We start from the raw sequence: 22,523 nt of genomic DNA, 5'->3' as shown, positions 1-22,523 counted from the left end.
AGGATGGAGAAAGTCGATCAAGTGGACGAACAACAAAGGAAAGCTCTTCAAAGTCACCACTGGAGAAGGAGAGATGTTCAAAGGAGAACCTGAGGACAACGAATTCGAGTCAGAGTCGGAGTCGGAGTCGGAATCAGAGTCTGAGTCTAGAGAAGTCCCTAGAGAGTCTCCTCCTGTCGTCACTCCCAATCCCCTTGTTTCTCCTAGCTTAGAATCAAGTAGTAATAGTAGCTCGGGAAATGTCCCAGCAGCTGTCCCTTTACCGCCATTGACTACTGAACAGAAGGCTTCTTTGTTTGAACTCTTTTCAAAATTTAATATTAATAAATCAGATTCTGCTATTCTGAATGCACTTCTATTTATGATGATAATGAGGATGATCCTGACCCAAACTCAATCGACTTACCTCCCTACATAGCTAAAGAAATATTACAAGAGGGGGAAGGGGCACCAATTATAGAGAACACCGAACCCATAAATGTAGGAACCGAACTACAACCCCATGAGCTTAGGATAGGGGCGACCTTAAACCCCACCGAAAGGGCCAATTTCATAGACCTCCTACACGAGTTCGAGGACGTTTTCGCTTAGTCCTACAAAGATATGCCAGGGATTGACAAGGATATTGCAGAACTCAGAATTCTAATCAAGCCAGGTTTCAAACCTGTGAAGCAGAAGCTCCGTCGAATGAGGACCGAATGGGCTCTTAAAATAAAAAAGAAGTCGATATACAATTTAAAGTCGGGTTCATCAAAGTTTCCGAGTATTCAGACTGGGTGGCTAACATAGTACCCGTACCCAAAAAGGATGGGCGAATCCGAGTTTGTGTCAATTTCAGAGACTTAAACAAGGCAAGTCCCATGGACGATTTCCCTCTACCACACATCGACATATTGGTAGACAATACAGTAGACCACGCATGTTTTCCTTCATGGACAGATATGCAGGGTATAATCAGATCAAAATGGCAATAGAAGAGATGCATATGACCGCATTCGTCACTCAATGGGGTACCTATTTCTATACTGTTATGCCATTCAGGCTAATCAATGTTGGAGCCACATATCAACGAACTGCAACCACGTTGCTACATGACATGATGCATAAAGAAGTAGAGGTATACGTTGATGATATGATTGTCAAGTCCAAAGATAGGAAGGGGCATATTTGATAACCTTCATAAATTCTTCCTAAGATTGCAAAAGTACAATATGAGACTCAATCCCCAGAAATGCGCATTCGGCGTAACGTCAGGCAAACTTCTGGGATATGTCGTCAGTCAAAGAGGAATAGAAATTGATCCATCCAAGATTAAAGCTTTAATCGAAATGCCACAACCTCAAACAGAGAAGGAGGTTAGAGGATTCCTAGGCAAGGTGCAATATATAAGCCGATTCATATCGAAGCTTACTATGATCTACGAACCCATTTTCAAGAAGCTCAAGAAAACAGATCATACCATATGGGACGACGATTGCCAAAAAGCATTCGACAAAATTAAGGAGATACTAGCCAAGCCACCAGTGCTCATGCCTTCTCAGCGAGATCAACCTCTTGGTTTATATCTCACAGTGATCGAAACAGCCATGGGAGCTATACTCGTGCAAACTGTGGGGAAAGAAGAAAGAGATATCTACTACCTTAGTAAGAAGTTCTTAGAATATGAATGCAAGTACACACCTCTCGAAAAAACATGCCTCGCTCTTGTGTGGGCGACAAAGAAGCTACGCCATTACATGCTTAGCTACTCTGTCAAGGTGTATTCCAAAATGGATCCTGTCAAATACCTCTTCGAGAAACCCGTTCTCAATGGTCGATTGGCGAGATGGACCCTAATGCTCTCAGAGTTCGATCTCAAATATGTACCTCTGAACGTTATAAAGGGGCGCACCGTTACCGTTTTCTTCGCGGATAATCCCATTAATGACACCCAAGCAGTAGACACATGGTCATTTCCAAACGAGGACATACTACAAACAAATGTAGACTCCTGGGACCTTTATTTTGATGGAGCCTCGAATCTAAGAGGATTTGGAAAAGGGATGTTACTCATTTCTCCTGCAGGTGAGCATACACCACTCTCTGTCAAACTCGACTTCGAGGTGACAAATAACGCAGCAGAATATGAAACTTGCCTCATTGGGCTACAAGCGGCAGTAAGTTTAGGTATCAAGAATATTCGAGTTCACAGAGACTCATCCTTAATCATCAACCAAATTACTGGATCTTGGAAAATTTGAAGTGAAAGTCTAGCACCCTATCAGGCTAGGATAGATCAAGTTGCCCAATTCTTCGACCAGGTCACTTATCTATACCTACCTTGCGAAGAAAATCAATTTGCAGACGCTCTTGCAAAACTTGCAACTATAATTAATATGAAAGACGACATGGTAGAAATGCCTTTATGCATTGAATGACGGTCAGAACCAGCCTATGTGCACCAGATTACAGATGAGGAAGAGAATCCAAGGAAACCTTTGTTTCAAGCAATTCTAAATTTCAAGCTCAATGGTACATACCCACCAGATATAGACATGAGAGGACAACGCGCCATACGCAGCAGTAGGAGCCACTGACCAGGACACCTCACATCAGCAAACAAGCCAAGGCAACACCACACCCATCTCAGGAACCAGCCAAACGAGCTAAGTTTAGTGGCTAATAAGTATGAGTACAAGCCCAACCACCAGCTGCCACCATGGCCAGCTGGTTGGTCACTAAATTAGGCTCATAAAAGTCCTAGGGGTCCAAGAAAAAATCACAATGCAAGTCCCAGAAACCCAAGCTGGACAGAACTGCAGCAAATGACAAACAACTAAAGTAACCTTTCCATTTTTGGCTAAACAGTAGGGAAAAAGCCATCAAAGGAGTTTTGGCTTGTCTCACCCTTTATCAGGTGCAACAAAAGCCAACTTTAATTCCAAGGACCCAATCTTTTCGTCCTCAAGTGCCTACATTCAATAGAAAAGCCAGCAATGCAGCAAAGGACCACAGCCTGTCACTGTCAGCTGCATTTCTCATTTGTTTTCATTCCAGTCTACAATTAAGAGCTTTTAAACCGTTGTAATATTGTATTTGGACTCTTACTAGCATGTGAGGAAGATCCTGACCCTTGGATGTAGCTTTCTTTCAAGTTGTAACCTAAAAGGGCCTATATAAGGACCTCATCTCAGACTGTTGTAACAAAGCTGATTTTATGAATGAAACCTGAGATTTCTCTCAAATTTAAACCTCTTAATCTTGTGCATAGTCTGTAGATTAGAGTCAGGCTTGATAATAATCTGTGCTTAGACTGTGGTTATTTATTAAGTACCTGTTAGTAGACTCTAAACTTTCCTGTGCCAAGTCTGTGGTTTGTTTAGCTTTGCTGTTTGCTTCAGTTAAGTATTTCCTGTGTTAATATGTGGAAATCCTTAACTTAAGTATTCCAAGTTGTTAGCTAAATTCCCTGTGAGTATTCTGTGGGTTTTCAGTTGATAATTATATCCAAAGTTCCCTCCTTTCAGTCACCATTCCAGAACTATCTCATTTACATTCCATTGTGTCTGTCAGTCAGTTCAGTTGAGTTTTAAAAATACTTTGAGTCCTCTAAAAATCCTGGAATTTTATTAAGAGTTAGTTCTTATATTAAGTTAATTACTGCCAAGTTTCATGATTTTTGGAGATCATTTGATAATTTTAGTAATTAGCATAAGTTTATTGCATTCCTGAGAAACTGTCTGTGGTTTGCTGGTTTGGTTGCTGTGTTTGTCTACACCCCTGGGATTTACACTGTAAAGTGGTAATCAGAGCAAGGTCATAACATAATTCTATCTTGTGTTAGTCTTGGGAGAGGAAAGTGAGTTTATTTTTACCCTAACTACAACAAAAACACAAAAAAATAACCCAATGAGTGAAGAGAGAATTACTGGCATTGAAACCAGAGTGGAACAAATAGTAGGAAGAATTAATGACTTGGTAAATGTTGTCAACACTCTTGTAGAAGGGATTCCTAACCATGATCCAAGGAGACCACCCCCTAGAGGCAGAGGTAGGGGTAGGGGCTTTGTTGGAGCAGGAAGAGGACAGCAGTACTACCAAGAACAAGAGGAAGATATCTCAGATACTGATGAATCTATGGCAGAGGGCATTTACATGGAAAGAGACAAAGATATAAAGGTAGAAATTCCTGATTTCCATGGTAGTTTAAACGCTGAAGATTTATTAGACTGGATTAGAGTTATTGAGAGAGTCTATGAGTTTAAAGGATATACTGACAGGAAAGCTTTCAAAGTTTCTATCCTTAAGTTCAAAGGCTATGCCTCACTTTGTTATGAAACCCTGAAAAACCAGAGAATTAGGGAAGGCAAGGAACCCATTAAATCTTAGCTAAAACTTCAGAAGAAGTTGAAAGATAAGTTTATAGCTAAAGATTACACACAGGACATGTTTATTAAGTTAACCCAACTAAAGCAAGACCAACAATCTGTTGAGTCTTATCTTAGGAGCTTTGAACAACTTACCCTACAATGTGAGATCACTGAAAAGCCTGAATAGAAGATTGCTAGGTTTGTTGAGGGCTTAGATCCTAAAATTGCTTTAAGGGTTAGAATGCAGCAAGTTTGGTCCTTTGATGAGGCCGCCAACCTGGCATTGAGGATTGAAAAGATGGGAAAAGCCAAGGTCACTGCTTCCAAACCCCTTGCCAGACCCACTTTTAAACCTTTTTCTGGGGTTAGGAATGGAGAGAACCCAAAACTTGCAACTCAACCAACACCAAACAAAGGGAAGGGTCCCGTGAATCCTAAAACCAACCCACCTTTGACTGATGGGAATATTAAATGCTTCCAGTGCCAAGGGTATGGCCATTTTAGGAAGGATTGTCCTTCTAAGAGAACCCTGACAGCAATAGAGGTAGAACAGTGGGAGAGGGAAGGTTTGGTTCAGTATGAGGAAGATGAGACCCTGATAGTGAAGGAAAAGGAGACTGAAGAAGAACCAAAACAGGAGCAAGTTGTGGCCCATCCTGACACAGGTCACAGCTTAGTCTTATGGAGGGTCATGCATTCCCAACACTCACCTTTGGAAGCTGATCAAAGGTCCCTGATATTCAGAACCAGATGCACAGTTCTGGGAAGGGTTTTTAATATGATTATAGATGGGGGAAGTTGTACGAATGTGGCATCAAATTCCATGGTTAACAAGCTCAACCTGACAACTCAAGAGCACCCAAACCCTTACAAGTTAAGATGGTTGAACAAGGGAGCAGAAGTAAGGGTGGACAAACAATGCTTGGTTCCATTTTCTATTGGGAAGGTGTATAAAGATGAAGTCTTATGTGATATTGTCCCAATGGATGCCTACCACCTACTCTTGGGGAGACCATGGGAGTATGACAGGAATACCACTCACCATGGGAGGGATAACATCTATAGTTTCAGGCATGAAGGCAAGAAGGTCACCCTGACCCCATTGCCACCTAACTCGAGGAACTATGGAAGTCCAAGTATACCAGAGGAGGGCAATGGTGTGCTATTTCTCTCTGAGGCAGCCATGATAAAATAAATGAAATAAGAACAACCTATCTGGGTGTTACTATCTAAAGAAGTAAGCAAGGAAGGAAGCCCTGAAATGCCTGCTGAAGTTAAGCCCTTAATTCAGAGGTATAAGGAGGTATTTCCAAGGGATCTTCCTAGTGGGTTACCACCATTGAGAGGCATTGAGCACCATATAGACCTTGTTCCAGGCTCAGTGCCTCCTAACAGGCCAGCTTATAGATGTGATCCAGCTGCTACCAGAGAATTACAAAGCCAAATTGAGGAACTTATGAGCAAAGGATTTGTCAGAGAATCTCTCAGTCCTTGTGTAGTCCCTGCTCCACTTATTCCAAATAAAGATGGGACATGGAGGATGTGTACTGACAACAGGGCTATTATCAACATTACCGTCAAGTACAGGTTCCCAATCCCAAGGTTGGATGACATGTTATATGAGCTCAGTGGTGCCATTGTTTTTTCTAAGATTGATCTCAGGCAAGGGTACCATCAAGTCAGGAAAAGAGAAGGAGATGAGTGGAAAATCGCCTTCAAAACTAAACATGGATTGTATGAGTGGCTTGTGATGCCATTTGGTCTTTCTAATGAACCAAGCACCTTTATGAGACTAATGACTGAGGTGCTAAGGCCATGTTTAGGCAAATTTGCAGTGGTCTACTTTGATGACATCTTGGTTTATAGCAGCAGTAAAAGTGAACACCTGAAACATCTTGAAGCTATGTTCAGGATCCTCAAGGAACAGAAACTGTTTGGCAAGCTGGAAAAATGCACTTTTATGGTTGAAGAAGTAGCATTCCTAGGGTATATTGTTTTCGGGAGGGGAATTACAGTTGATCAGGAAAAAGTTGCAGCCATTCAATCATGGCCAACTCCTAAGACAGTCACTGAGGTGAGGGGGTTCCATGGATTGGCCTCATTTTATAGGAGATTTATCAAGAACTTCAGTACAATTGTTGCTCCAATTACTGAGTGTATGAAGAAGGGAGAGTTCCAATGGACTGAAAATGCTCAGCAGTCCTTTGAGAAGATTAAGAAATTGATGTGTGAGACTCCTATCCTAAAATTGCCAGACTTTGATCAATTCTTTGAAGTGGAGTGTGATGCGAGTGGTGTAGGCATTGGTGCAGTCTTAATCCAAGCTCAGAAACCTGTAGCTTATTTCAGTGAGAAATTGAATGGGCTAAATTAAAATATTCTACCTATGACAAAGAATTTTATGCAATTATCAGGGCAGTCATGCATTGGAGTCATTATTTGAAACCAAAACCATTTGTGTTACATTCTGACCATGAAGCTTTGAAGTACATAAATGGCCAACACAAATTGAGTCACAGCCATGCCAAGTGGGTGGAATATTTGCAATCATTCACTTTTTCCAGCAAGTATAAGGAAGGAAAGCAAAATGTAGTGGCAGATGCTTTATCAAGGAGACACTCCTTGCTGTCAACTATGGAGAACAAGGTTCTTGGTTTTGAGTTCATGAAGGAAATGTACAAGGAGGACCCTGACTTTTCTGAAGAGTGGATCACACAATTGGAGGGGCATAAGGTTCCAGGGATCAGATATCTGCTGCAAAATAGGTTTCTATTCCAAGGAAACAAACTCTATGCGCCAAGGGGTTCCTACAGGGATCTCCTGATCAGGGAAGTCCACTCAGGGGGCTTGGGAGGACATTTTGGTGTTCAGAAGACACTGGACATATTGCAAGAACATTTCTATTGGCCCAAAATGATGTGAGATGTCCAAAGTGTTCTCAGGAGATGCTCAGCATGTCAAATGGCTAAGAGTTCTTTCCAAACTGGCCCATATACCCCATTACCAGTGCCAAACAAGCCATGGAAGGATGTAAGCATGGATTTTATTATTGCCTTGCCAAGGACATAAAGGGGAAAAGATTCAATCATGGTTGATATTGACAGGTTCAGTAAAATGGCCCATTTTATAGCTTGCAAGAAAACAGAAGATGCTGCAAGTGTTGCTGAACTATACTTGAAAGAAATTGTGAGGCTTCATAAAGTTCCAAAAACAATTGTCTCAGATAGAGATACAAAGTTCATGAGTTACTTTTGGAAAACTCTATGGAAGCTGCTTAAGACCAAACTGTTGTTCAGTACATCTCACCACCCCCAAACAGATGGCCAAACTGAGATCACCAACAAAACATTGGGTAAGATTCTGAGATTTCTTTTCAGCAAGAGTCTGAAACATTGGGACATCAAGTTAGCAGCATCAGAACTTGCCTTCAACATATCACCATCAACTGCTACTGGTCACAGTCCTTTTGAGGTTGTCTATCGGATTAACCCTCTAATTCCTATAGACTTGTCCTCTGTGACAAGGTATGAGATGAATCATGATGCTAAGGCCAGGGTAGAACAGCTGCTAAAACTCCATGAAACTGTGAAAAGAGAAATTGAGAAAGAAAATGAGAAATACATGAAATAGTCCAAGGTGCATCAGAAGAAGAAAGAGTTTGTTCCAGGGGATTTGGTCTGGGTTCACAAAAGAAAAGAGAGGTTTCCAGTGAGAAGAAGGAACAAGTTAATGCCAAGATCTGATGGCCCCTTTGAAATTGTTGAGAAAGTTGGTCCAAATGCCTACAAAGTGGATCTACCAGGAGAGTATGAGGTGCATGGTACTTTCAATGTAGGTGATCTAAGTCCATATTATGATGATGCTGAGGGAGAGGAGCCACCAGGCTTGAGGACAAGCCATGTTCAACCAGGGGAGGTTGCAGCAAGAGCCACTGACCAGGACACCTCACATCAGCAAGCAAGCCAAGGCAACACCACACCCATCTCAGGAACCAGCCAAACTGACCTAAGTTTAGTGGCTAATAAGTATGAGTACAAGCCCAACCACCAGCTGCCACCATGTCTAGCTGGTTGGTCACTAAGTTAGGCTCATAAAAGTCCTAGGGGTACAAGGAAAAATCACAATGCAACTCCCAGAAACCCAAGCTGGACAGAATTACAGCAAATGACAAACAACTAAAGTAACCTTTCCATTTTTGGCTAAACAGTAGGGAAAAATCCATCAAAGGACTTTTGGCTTGTCCCACCCTTTACCAAGTGTAACTAAAGCCAACTCTGATGCCAAGGACCCAATCATTTCTTCCTCAAGTGCCTACATTCAACAGAAAAGCCAGCAATGCAGCAAAGGACCACAACCTGTCACTATCACCTGCATTTCTCTTTTGTTTTCATTCCAGTCTACAATTAAGAGCTTTTAAAACATTTTAATATTGTATTTGGACTCTTACCAGCATGTGAGGAAGATCCTGACCCTTGGATGTAGCTTTCTTTCAAGTTATAACCTAAAAGGGCTTATATAAGGACCTCATCACAGACTGTTGTAACACAGCTGATTTTATGAATGAAACCTGAGATTTCTCTCAAATTTAAACCTCTTAATCTTGTGCTTAGTCTGTAGATTAGAGTCAGGCTTGATAATAACCTGTGCTTAGACTGTGGTTATTGATTAAGTACCTGTTAGTAGAGTCTAAACTTTCCTGTGCTGAGTCTGTGGTTTGTTTAGCTTTGCTGTTTGCTTCAGTTAAGTCTTTCCTGTGGAAATCTGTGGAAATCCTTAACTTAAGTATTCCAAATTGTTAGCTAAATTCCCCGTGAGTATTCTGTGGGTTTTCAGTTGATAATTATATCCAAAGTTCCCTCCTTTCAGTCACCATTCCAGAACTGTCTCATTTACAGTCCATTGTGTCTGTCAGTCAGTTCAGTTGAGTTTTACAAATACTTTGAGTCCTCTAAAAATCTTGGAATTTTATTCAGAATTAGTTCTTATATTAAAGTTAATTACTGCCAAGTTTCATGATTTTTGGAGATTATTTTATAATTTTAGTAATTAGCACAAGTTTATTTCATTCCTGAGAAACTGTCTGTGGTTTGCTGGTTTGGTTGCTGTGTTTGCCTAAACCCCTGGGCTTTACACTGCATACGCCTACTAACTTCTCAATATCTCCTCATGCAAGGAGAACTGTATAAAAGAACACCTCTTGGTGTAGTTTTGCGTTGCCTTAATCATTCACAGGCACAAAAAGTGATGGAAGAAGTTCATGATGGAGAATGTGGCCCTTATATGAGTGGACCAATGATGGCAAAGAAAATCACGCGTCTGGGATATTACTGGACCACGATGGAGTCGGATTGCATCAAGTATGTCAGACATTGCCATAACTATCAAATCTTCGGGAATGTACAACATGTCCCTCCTTCACTACTCTACACCATGACATCTCTTTGGCCATTTTCTGCTTGGGGAATCAATATCATCGGGAAAATCACTCCAACCGGAACAGGAGGTCACTGTTTAATTTTAGTAGCCATCGACTATTTTACCAAATGGGTCGAGGCGACATCTTACACTAGTCTCACATGCAAGAATGTGGCAAAGTTCATAGAAACCAATATCATCTATCGATATGGTTGCCCACATGAGATAATCAGTGACAATGGATCACATTTGCAGGCTGAGACTGAGTAATTACTAGGCAAATACAAGATCAAACACCACCATTCCTCGCCCTACAGACCTCAAACTAATGGCTCAGTGGAGGCAGCTAACAATAATGTCGTCACTATCCTCAAGAAAATGATCGACGATTACCGCGATTGGCCCAACAAGACACCATTCGCATTATGAGGTTATCGTACATCAGTCAGGACGTCCACTGGGGCCACTCCTTTCTACTTGACCTACGGCATGGAAGCCGTGCAACCAGTTGAATTAGAAATCCTGTCTTTACGCATCTTGCTTGAAAGTCAAATTCCAGAAGCTGATTGGAAGAGGGATAGATACGAAGAACTTATCCTTCTAGATGAACGAAGGTTGCGCGCATTAGATAATGTGAAAACATATCAGGCACGCATCAAACGAGCCTTCAACAAACGAGTTAAGGCCAGAAACATCAAAGAAGGAGATTTAGTCCTCAAATCAGTAAGAGCTCTAGTACCTGTCGATCCACGAGGGAAATTTAAACCCAACTGGGTCGGACCTTTCTTAGTCAAGTTCATACTCTCGGGGGGGTGCGGTTAAGATTACAGACCTAAATAGGAATGAATTTGCTAATCCAACCAACCTCGATCAACTGAAACGATATTATGCCTAGTGTAGGATAAGACACGCGCCTCGCGTAACACCCATGTGCCACTCTTGCGACACGAAATAAAATGGCCCTTGGCCCTCTGAAATAAAGCTCGTGTCACTGCGCTCTTGCTTTGAAATTTCGGCACCCTCATTGTTGGAATATGTGTCCTCCAACAATAATGCGATCACAACTGTTGATCATGATGATCACATGTTTAAATCTCATTTTAAGAATACATGTGGGATGTAATATTTTACAGTCAACTGGTCCACACATATCGGTAATGATTGGCTGACTAGAGTTTGACATTACTGTCGTGCGACGGTGGTGACCAGTTGATCCCCTTAGGTCATACCTAAAGGGTGACACTCTTAATTGATTATTTAATTGATCGTATGTCGATACGGGTTAATTAAATTGCTTAAAATTGACGGATGATTTTGTGAGTATAATTAACGTGTCTTATTGTAATTCGATTAAATAAGATACGGTCTAAGTAATTAAATTGTTTTATTACTGAGATTAAATTATTGTTTACGAAACAATTGAAATTGAATGAATAATTTTTTTTGGGTGTAATGTGAGTATATTATATATCATAAACAAAGAAATAGATACAAGAGGCGCAGGGATCAAATCCCATTACAATCAAATCAAGTCACTCCCATAGTTTGCAACCAAACACAGGCTGTTTGGTCATCTACTGCCCTATATTTCAGCTTAACTCTCCTCCTAACACCCTCCTCTATGCGTGCTATAACTATCTTAGGCCTCAACAGACAAAATGAATAATTTATTATGAATACAAGACGTTATGATTTATAATTCATTAAACCGTTCTGGTACAAGTAATTACGAATTACTAGTCGATTTTGTATATGACATATTTTTATTAGTATGTTGATTTTTAATGTGTTAAAAATACATAAAAGTGAGACATAAACATGTAACATGTTACATGTGACATTGTGACAAAATTGACAAATTGACAAAGATAAAATGGAACTCATTTTATCTTGCATTGTACCGAAATTATAGGGGTGTTTAGGGTTTTGTTGTGTTTTAAATTTAAATAAGAAAAGCACATATGATTACACTACTTCTAGGTATGCATGCCTAATTGCTTTTGTGAAGAGCATCTTGGCCATGCATTGGCCCCTTTTCTTTCCCCCACTCGGTTTCCACCTAGAAGAAACAAGAGTTTTTTCTTCTATAATTATTCTATTTTTACATTACATAATTTTCTAGTGTAATTATTCTACTCTCTAAGATATTACTAGAATTTAGAGATAGAAAATACTCCATTATTCTTCCCTTCTCTTGGCCGAAAAACAAGAGACAAAAACAATATTTTGGGTCAATTTTAGTAAGATTAATATTGTTCTAGATCAAATAATATTAGTCTTTTAAGAGGTTACCTTGGGTATAAACTTTTGGGAGGGATTCTATTTTGGATCCTTGTTCATCCATTATAAGGAAGCTCAAGAACAAGTGAGAAGGAGAACTCATTTGTGCCCAAATATCCGAAACTACAATAGTAAGGATTGATGATTTCTTCTTTACTTCTATTTATGTTTGCATGCATAAGATTTGTAATTATTTTATGACTAAATAATTTCTCACATATATGAATATGTAAATTAATGAGATTAATAATTACTAACAAGCGGTATCAAGAGCCTTAGGTTGTTTGCATGCAAATCGGTTTATAGTTTTTCCGAGTTATATGATTAACATACAAAACTAATTAATTTGGTTTTATGAAGATAAACCTTAAAATAAATTTACATGTTAAAAGTTTCTGGTCCTAAGTGATTTTTAGGACATTTTGGTTTGTTTATGGATTTTATTGTTCATTTTATATAATAATGGCATTAAAATGTGATTTTTATGATAAAAATGTCATTTTTGGACTAAAAATAGCTAAACTTCGATTTTTTTAGTGGTTTTTGGATATGTTTTCACATATATTATCTACTGATGGCCTGTAAAGTTTCATAATAAAATGAGTTGTATTGCTCGAAATATGGATTTTTCAAGTTAAAATCGTATTTAAATGGGTAAATAGGTTAATATGAGTTATATTTCGAATCTGGTAATGGAAATTTAGTATGTTGTCACATGCAATTTTACAAGATGTGTGTAAAATATTTGGCTATAATGAAGTCTTTATGCATGATTTATGAATTTTTGATGAAAAATCACATAAATAGTGACTAAAATTAGTAATAATGCTAAAACTGGCCGTGTTCCCTCGTGGGGTTTAGTTTTTCAGTACTTGTCGTTAGGAGCACCTAGACCAAAACATAATTTATAACTTCACCAACAACTCTACAATTAGTAAAGAGGCAAGTAAAGGTCGGATCCTAAGGGACGGGAATTGAGATGAGATTTCTATTGCAACTAGTGGTGTCTTAAGGGTGTCATAATTGGGGTTTGAAGTAGAAGATCACTAAACTAAAAAGCAATGAAAGCAAACAAGCAAGATGAATTAAAAGGGATATAAACAATTGATAAAAGGCACTAGGGTGTCATGGGATCATAGGGAATTCATGGAAATTGATCATACAAACATATTCTCAAGTTATAAGCAAGCAATTATTGTTGTGATGGATCGAGTTGGTTTATATCTTACAATCCTAGGAAAGTTTGGGTCCCGGAACCGAATCGATTAGATTGTACAACACCTACAAGTCGACTTAATCTTCCCTACTCAACAATATCCATAGTCTAATGAGACTCGAGTTGGTTTATGTCTTACAAGTCTCATTGAAAAGATAGGTGATGGGTAAAAAATGCAAGGATTCATAGGCTCACATTTCATCAAACATAACATGTGCATAAGTTGAGATCACAACAAGCAAGCAAATAAACTATGAAAGCATATTAATTTAAGCATGAATCATTCCCCATGTTGGTTTCCCCTAATTACCCATTAACCCTAGCTAAGGAAACTACTCACTCATTATCATGTTGAACATGCTAGGAAGGTTGTCAATCATACCAACAAAGTGAAACATGATGAATAAATGAAAGTGATTAACAATAATTAAAAAGGGATTAAGAGAATTATACCTACTAATGATTCCAATAATAAAGCAAAGAATAAAAGAAGTACTTGATGCTTGATTGGAAGGTTGTCAATCTCCCAATAATAACCCAAATAATCTTCAATTACCCAAAATAAAGGATGAATAAGAGAGAGATTAAGGAAATAAAACTTGTATTAAAACTTAATTAAATGTTGATTACAAGATTAAAGAGAGATTTGATTGATATTAACTACTCTAAAGATTCCTAAGAAGAATATGCTCTTCTAATTAGACTAATGGGGTATTTATAGTGGGGATTAGGTGCATGAATTAGGGTTAACTAAGGGCTTAAATGACGATTAAGTCCCTTGTTGAGGAATCGCCGGTCTCTTAGGGAGACTCCGGTCTCTAGAAAAAGATGTGCATCCTTCCTTGAAGCTTGTAGAAGACGAAATGGGACTGTCTGGGAATCCGGGCGTCTTTAGCACGGGACGGGCGGATTTGGCAGCTTCTGGACGGGCGTCCAGAAAGGAAAGACGGGCGTCTTTGGGTGGTTTTGCCCGGGCGTCTTGTGGGGGAAGACGCACGGGTTGTGGGTGGTGGACGGGCGTCTCCTGGGGAAGACGCACGGATTGTCAGGCAGTTTCTTTCCTTCTTCTTTTCTTCCTTTTTCTTCATAAAATCCTTGAGGATTTCCTCGGGGATGCAGGGATCTTTTCTCATCATTGCCCATCTACTATAGTATGTACAAAGGCCTTCTAATCTTGTCTCTCGTTGATGCTTGGTCATTGAATTCAATCAATTTAGCCTCATTTTGCCATGAAAATGCAAGGTTTGCACTCCTTTCCTACCAAGGACACAAAACCTCAAAGAATATGCAAAACAAAGAACTAAAGACAATAAATGACCCAAATATACACTAAAAAGCATGGGAACAAAGCTAATTCGGAGACTAAATATGCTCTAATTATGGTCACATCAAATATCCCCAAACCGAACCTTTGCTCGTCCCGAGTAAAGAAGTGACAAAGACTAGGACCATTATTTAAACTAACATAGCCGATATGAGACAATTAGCGGGTCTCACTCCGCCCCTTCAACTCACAACAAGACAACCATGAGGTAGGATGCCTTCTTGCAAGGCAAGGTGGGTCTTGCCAAAATGGCGACACATCCAAACATTTAAGCACACAAAATCAAGTAATGGATGCATCAACAAAAGAATAGCCACTTTCCTCATCTAAGTGGCGGAAGTTATCTACAAGGGAAGCAATTCAAGGGTACACACTCCTTCATAGATGCAATTTCTTCAAACTACTAAGCCTAGAAGGATACCAATAAATCACCTCCAAGTTGTGTCAAGGTAGGGTACCTTTGTCCTCAATCGTTAAATGCTTTTGTCAAGAATAGACTCCCTATGGTGTTAGAAACACTGGAGGATCGCGGAATTCCCCTTCTCGCCTAGACAAGAAGAAGCGTCGTCCCCTCTCTACCATACACAAAAATGGATACGATGGATAAAGGGATCAATAGTAATTGAGTTTCATTTGGGAGTTTGCTTTTTGTTGTTCCCCCCCCGCCCAATTTCTTGTGGCATATAACATTTGAGAACACTTTCTTGCCATTTCTTTTTGATTTTTGGCATTTCAACACTTGACAACTTTCAACTTTTCTTTGCATTTCTTTTGTACATTTTCAAAGTCACCCCATATGTAGTGAGGTTGCCTTATATTTGAAGCTTTAGGAGTCTATTTTTGCTTCTCTTTTCATTTGATGCATTTTTTTGCAAACTTTCTTTCACTTTTCATTTCATTGAACTCAAATCAATTTCTTTTTGTGCCCATTCCCTTTGATGACAAAAATGTGGTAGAACATGGATGATGGATGGATGCATGGTTTCAAGGGTCACCTTGGAATAAACGGTAGCCAAGGAGTTATCACACCACAAGGTACTCTTGACTAGGCCTTAATCCATGGGTCAAAGGATACTAGCATGACACATCCTAGGGTGTTTTACAAGTATTCTAACAAGAAAAGTCTTAAGAAGAAGAAGCATCTACTAGGGCCTATATACACTTGTCAAGCTTCCCAAGTAGACGGTTTCGCAAAATTTTCTAACATGCAACTACATGCCATGATGCAACTAACATATATATACATCCTAATGCAAATGATTCTACCAACTAATATGACATATAAACTAAATGCAAGTCCTAAGTTCACATTGTTATACCGCATCAATCAAAATAAATCCACATAGTCATTAACATAAAGAGGAAAAAGGAGATTGGAAAGATCATACCATGCGGTCTTCAATATCCTCATGTCTCGGATGTGGCATAGTCGATCAATGTGAACAAGGATAGAGCAAACACAATATATAGAATAATATATACATGACTACACTACAAAGGAAAAGAACTTGTTTTTTGGATTTTCAAATTTTTCAAAATTTTGTGGTTTTTCGAATTTTTTTGATTTTTTTGGATTTTTGAATAAAAGTTAAGTTAGAATTCTCCATCCCCACACTAATATGGGCATTGTCCTCAATGGCCAAAATGATGGGAAATAATGCAAACATATGCATGATTTCTACACTAAATGCAAGCTATACTATACTGCACTACATGATGCATGGGTTTTTGTTTATGACGGAGAGCGTAATTTAGATTACCTCCCGTTGCGTATGCATGTACTTCCCCAAAACGAGTTAGACATTATTTCTAATGTCCTAAAGTTGGGGTAGTTCATGCACACAATATGCAATGCATGAAACTAAATTGTCATTTTGGATTTTCAAAAGTGGGAACAATGAAATAAGAACATCTCAATGGGACCGAGGTGTTAGTCCTCTATGTTGCTAGGACTTTTCAAACATGATCAAGATAAAGTAAGTAAAACAAAGAAAGAAGTAGACAAACCTCAAGAGGGTAGGAGCCTCCAAAGCTTGCTAGTCTTCCACCATATCATCATTGTCATCATCTTCCTCAATAGAAGTGGACTCATCTCCACTTCCTTCTTCACTTCCTTGCTCACTTCCTTCATCGTCCTCTTCTTCTTCTTCTTCATTAGCCTCTTCATCAATGCTATCATCAACAACCTCATCACCGACAACCTCATCGTCACCCGGAATCGCACCCCTAGATGCACTTGGAAAGAAGACTTCCCTATCCGCCCAACTAGGCAAAGGACATGAAGGATCAAGTAGTCCTTGCCTAGCTAAATGAAGGAGGGGTGGATATTGGGCTAAGTATGCATCTTCCCGATCCTTAAAAGCTTCTTTGTGCATCTCTTGCATAAGTAGAGTCTAGTCATTGCTTGCTTTAACACCTTCGGGTTTGAACTCTTGATACTTGAATGGATAGGGTGGTGTGGCAATGGAGGAGGAGGGCATTTCAATTTCACCCCTTTGTTGACGGATGATGTATTCGGCTTCTTTTGAGAGGGGAAGAAGGTAGTTGGTCCGATGGACACTCAAACGGCATATCTTGGAAGGCAAAGTAAAAAATCTAGCCTCATTGGTGAGCCACCCATATTTGGTGTCAAGAGGGTTATGAGTGACCCACTTGTACTTGTTAATCATGACATCCATGTCAATGAGATGACCCCCTTTTTTCGCCATATACTTGCTATCCTTGTTGAAATTCGGATCAAAGTACTTAGCCAAAAGAGTGACTAGACCTCCATTTACAATAAAAGTGGTGCCTTGCTTTCCACAATCAACATTTAGCCATCTTTCCACCAAAAGCCTTAGAGAATTGTAAGGCTTGGTGAATTCCCTTCCAATATTTAAGGCCGACTCAAGTAGAACACAATCGAGATTGGTAAAGTGGTTAGTGTCTTTTCTTGCAATGACAGTATTCCCGATTACCTTGTGCCACACTCTAATGCCCGGATGGTGGACTAATAGAGCGCGACTAGCATGATAGTTCTCAAATTTACTCCCGAAAATCGCCTCCCAAAGAGGAGCGGGGTCATAATTTTCGGGATTCTTGTAATAACTAGGTGAATCACTAAGACCCAATACTTTTCCCAATTCATCAAAGGTGATGCGCCTACTCACATTAGCAAGGCGGAACTCGATGTTTTCTCTAGTCTCTACCTTAGTAACTTTCAAAGAACTCAAGAATTCTAAGGTAAGGGAGAGGTATGTCAATTCTCTTGTAGCAAACAATTTTCCCAACCCCATGGCTTTAAAGAAGGCTTTTGTTTGTTCAAGGACACCCAATTTGTTCAAGGCATCTTCACATATGAATTTGGTGGATAGAAAGGATTTTCTAGCATACTTGGCAAATGTATCCCTATGGGAGTTAGAAATGAAAATTACCTCCGGATAGTTTGATAGTTGAGCAATTTCCGGAGTTGTTGATGTTGTTGCTTCCAAGGGAGGTTGTTGTTGTTGAACTTCCAAGTTTGAACTAGCTACCACCATAGCCAATGAGGCTTTCTTTGCTTGAACACTCTTTTGTCTTGTTGAGAGTGCCTTTGCCTTAGGTGCCTTTGTTGATCCTTTTGTTCTTGCCATTGATGATTTAACCAAGAAAAGAGTGAAAATCTTCAATTTCCAAGTATACCCAAATCGATTTTAAGATGAAAGGCTTTGCCTTTATAATTTCAAAAATCGACTCAAAGGTTGAAAATTTTGGTGCTTGGGTTGATTTTTGTTGGAAGAGGAGTGATTAATTGTTGTTAAAAGGAAGTTTGGATTTGCTTTTGTTGAATTTGGTTGAGGAAATCTTGTTTTGGTGATGAAGAGGATGAGGGTTTTGAGTTTTGGGGTTTATGGGTAGTGTTTTGAATGAAGGAATGAAGAAATGAATGTGGGATGGGGTATTTAAAATACCCGAAAATTTCAAAAACTGCAGGGGAAGACGGGCGTCTTTCCTTCGGGACGCTCGGATTCTGCCTTTTTTTGTTCAGGATTCTCGCCTAAAGACGAGCGTCTTTCAGCAAAGACGCTCGGATTCTTTGATTGCAGGACGGGCGTCTTTCGCTGAAGACGGGCGGATTCTCAGACAGTGAGATTTCTTGTTTTTCACAGGCAAAAAGACGAACGTCTTTCCTTCCAAGACGAGTGGATTTCTGAAGACGAGCGCCTTCTCTACCAGGACGCTCGGATTCTTCAACAGTCCCAAAATTTCAAATTTTCAGCTCAGATGGACGGGCGGATTTTGACAAAGACGCCTGGATTGCCTGAAGACGGGCGGATTCCCATCAAGACGCTCGGATTCTCCCTGTTTTACCCGGATTCAGTTCCATCCGTGCACTTGCATATCCCTTGTCATTTTTCATTCTTCAAATCCCGTGTTCTTCATTGTAGGAGCACTACTAAGGCATGAATAGCCTAGGCAATTGCTATCCCCACACTAAGCTAAAGAACTACACATCAATTAAATCATTAGTCCCTCCCTCACTTCTCTTAAAAATGATAATTATCTTGATCAAGGCATAAAAATCCAACAATGACAAAAATGCAATGTAAGAATTAAAATGCGAGTTAGGGAGTTAGAAATATTTACAAATGGTGGTTTAGGGAGGACTCCATCAAACTCTCATCCTTAGTGAGATGTCATGGGGGCATGTCCAAGGTTTTGTTGATGTTGCTCAACACCTTGAAAAAGTAGTCAAAAGCTTGTTCATTATCATGATAAAGATCTTCAATAGACCTTTGCCCTTGTTGTCGGTCTTGATCGATAGCATTACCAATATAAGGATTGAAAATCCCTTCAAACTCATCGTCCCAAAGACCACAAACTTCGTCTACTTGATCACTAAAGATCTCTTGAGTTGATAGAGACAACTCTCCCACTTTCTTATCTTGGCCAATGAGGCCATCCTCTTCATTGCTTGACTTTGGTGAGCTTTTCAAGCTCTCTTTGTTACAATTCACTTGCTCTTTGAATGGAGCATCTTCAATTTTCTTCTTCAATTGGAATTCCGACTTCTTCCTATCATCCTTCCGGCTATAATGATCAACCATAAAACATGGTTCATGCAAACGGGGAGCTCTCATGGTCTTGTCAAGATTGAAAGTTATGCTCTCATCTCCCACTTCTAGAGTGAGCTCTCCATGCTTCACATCAATCACCGCACCCGCGGTGTGTAAGAAAGGTCTTCCTAGAATGATTGGAATGTTGGAGTCTTCTTCCATGTCAACAATGACAAAGTCCACCGGGATGAACAATTTCCCAACTCTTACGGGAACATCTTCCCATATCCCTAATGGTGTCTTTGTCGATCTATCGGCCATTTGGAGTGTGATATTGGTGCATTTAAGCTCTCCCATCCCCAACCTTTTACTCACCGAATACGGCATAACACTCACACTAGCCCCTAGATCACATAAGGCTTTGTTGATCGTGGTGTCGCCAATGGTACACGGTATTGAGAAGCTTCCCGGATCTTTGAGTTTTGGAGGTGAACTCCCTTGAAGTATTGCACTACTCACCTTAGTGAAGGCGATAGTCTCAAGCTTCCGGATCGACTTCTTCTTTGTGAGGATGTCTTTCATGTATTTTGCATAGGCCGGCACGTGATTGATTAATTCCGTGAAAGGAATTGAGACTTCCAAATTCTTCACAATTTCCATAAATTTTCCAAGTTGGTCATCAAATTTGGGCTTGGCTTGACGACTTGGAAAAGGAAGTCTAATCACAATGGGCTCCTTCTCCTTGACCTTGTCTTCATTTTTCTTTGAAATTTCTTCTTTTGATGGTTCTCCATCCTTGGAGTTTTGCACAATTTCTTCTTTGTCACTAGCTTCCACAACTTCATCCTCAACTTTCTTCTTCGGTGCTTTATACCTTGTACCACTCCTCAAGTGAATGGCACTAACTGTTTCATGTCTTGGGGGATTACCTTGAGGTGGTAATTGCCCCTTTTGTCTTTGTGAGCTTGAAGATGCTAGTTGAGTCAATTGGGTTTCCAACATTTTGGTGTGAGCTAGTATGTTGTTGATGGTGATTTCCTTTGCTTGACTATCTTTTTGGATTTGAGTGAAAAACTTTTGTTGATTCTTTTGCATTTGGAGGACCGCTTTTTGAACATCAAAACCTTGGTCATTTTGTTGATTGTATGGAGTTTGATTTTGGTAACCTTGGTTTTGGTTGTAAAAGGGTCTTTGATTTTGGTTTCTCATGGGAGGTGGGGTGTATGTTAGTTGAGGGTTTTGAACATTTTGGCTTTTGTATGAGAGATTTGGATGAAATTTGGTGTTTTCATTGTAATAGTTTGAATAAGGGGTACCACTCTTGTATGCTTTGAAAGCATTCACTTGTTTATTTGTTCCCCTACATTCACTTTGGTCATGTCCCAAAGTTCCACAATTCTCACATATCTCACTTGGGATTGATGAAGATGCCGTCATGGCATTAACATGATACTATGGTGATTTTGAGGCTTCTTCAAGTCTAGCCATAGCTTTTTCAAACTTCAAATTGATGGTATCAATGTGAGCACTAAGTTGGGAACCCAATTGAGTAATGGAGTCCACTTCATGCTTTCCTCCTCTAGTAGCCTTGCGAGGTCTACTATATTGTGAGTTATGGACCGCCATTTCCTCAATCTTGTTCCAAGTTTGATTGTCATAAATTTCGGTGAGCATTCCATTTGATCCCATGTTGAGAATGTTTCTTGAATCTTCATAAAGACCGTTCCAAAATTGTTGTACCAAGAACCACTCGCTAAGTCCATGATGAGGACATGAGCGACAAATTCCCTTGAATCGCTCCCAAGCTTCATCCAAAGATTCCTCATCCCTTTGCTTAAAGCCCATAATTTGAGCTCTTAGCATGTTAGTATTTTCCGGTGGATAGAACTTTTTTTAGAAAGCTAGAGCCAACTTCTTCCAAGAATCAATTCCGAGAGTAGCCTTATCAAGGCCTTTCAACCATTGTTTTGCGGTGCCAATTAGAGAAAAAGGAAATAAGACCCATCGAATTTGGTCTTGAGTTACACCGGTTTGAGAAATCGCACCACAATAGTCACAAAAAGTCTCCATATGAGAATGAGGGTCTTCACTAGGCATCCCCCCAAATTAGCTTCTTTCGACTAATTGGATAAATGCGGATTTGGCAATAAAATTTCCGGTTAGATGTTGTGGTGTGGGAGTACCATTGGGTAGGTTCTCCTCGGTGGGTACGGAATGTGATGAAAACATAGGCATTGTGGGTTGATTTTGTGTTGGGTTCTCCTCACCTTCTCTAGAAAAAGGGTTGATGAACTCAATAGTATTTGGTTGAATATCTACAACCTCACCAATACCTCTCAAAGTTCTCCTAGCAAGTCTTCTATTGGTTGTCAAAGTTCTTTCAATTTCGTGATCAAAGGGTAACAAGTCACCTTGTGATCTTCTAGACATGCAAAATATCAAACAACTCGAAAACAATTAGAACAAACCTTGAGGAGTTTTACTTCCCCAAGGCAAAGAAAGACACAACTAATAGCAATACAAGAAAATCTAAATCAAGTTAACACCGTCCCCGACAACGGCGCCATTTTTGGTCGTGTTCCCTCGTGGGGTTTAGTTTTTCAGTACTTGTCGTTAGGAGCACCTAGACCAAAACACAAGTTATAACTTCACCAACAACTCTACAATTAGTAAAGAGGCAAGTAAAGGTCGGATCCCAAGGGACGGGAATTGAGATGAGATTTCTATTGCAACTAGTGGTGTCTTAAGGGTGTCACAATTGGAGTTTGAAGTAGAAGATCACTAAACTAAAAAGCAATGAAAGCAAACAAGCAAGATGAATTAAAAGGGATGTAAACAATTGATAAAAGGCACTAGGGTGTCATGGGATCATAGGGAATTCATGGGAATTGATCATACAAACATATTCTCAAGTTATAAGCAAG

General features: G+C 39.7%; 1 non-coding gene across 1 annotated transcript; it reads left to right on the top strand.

The window, feature by feature from the left end:
* The first annotated feature begins 21,355 nt into the window (after positions 1–21,355).
* LOC141610244 (small nucleolar RNA R71) lies at positions 21,356–21,462 on the top strand. The gene has a single exon (XR_012528144.1). It is a non-coding gene; the product is annotated as a small nucleolar RNA R71 (small nucleolar RNA).
* The last annotated feature ends 1,061 nt before the right edge of the window (positions 21,463–22,523 follow it).

This window comes from Silene latifolia, chromosome 10, assembly GCF_048544455.1.
Source record: "Silene latifolia isolate original U9 population chromosome 10, ASM4854445v1, whole genome shotgun sequence".
In the NCBI taxonomy this organism is placed as follows: domain Eukaryota; kingdom Viridiplantae; phylum Streptophyta; class Magnoliopsida; order Caryophyllales; family Caryophyllaceae; genus Silene; species Silene latifolia.
The sequence above is the reverse complement of the archived record's forward strand: the minus strand, read 5'-3'. Positions and strand labels throughout refer to the sequence as shown.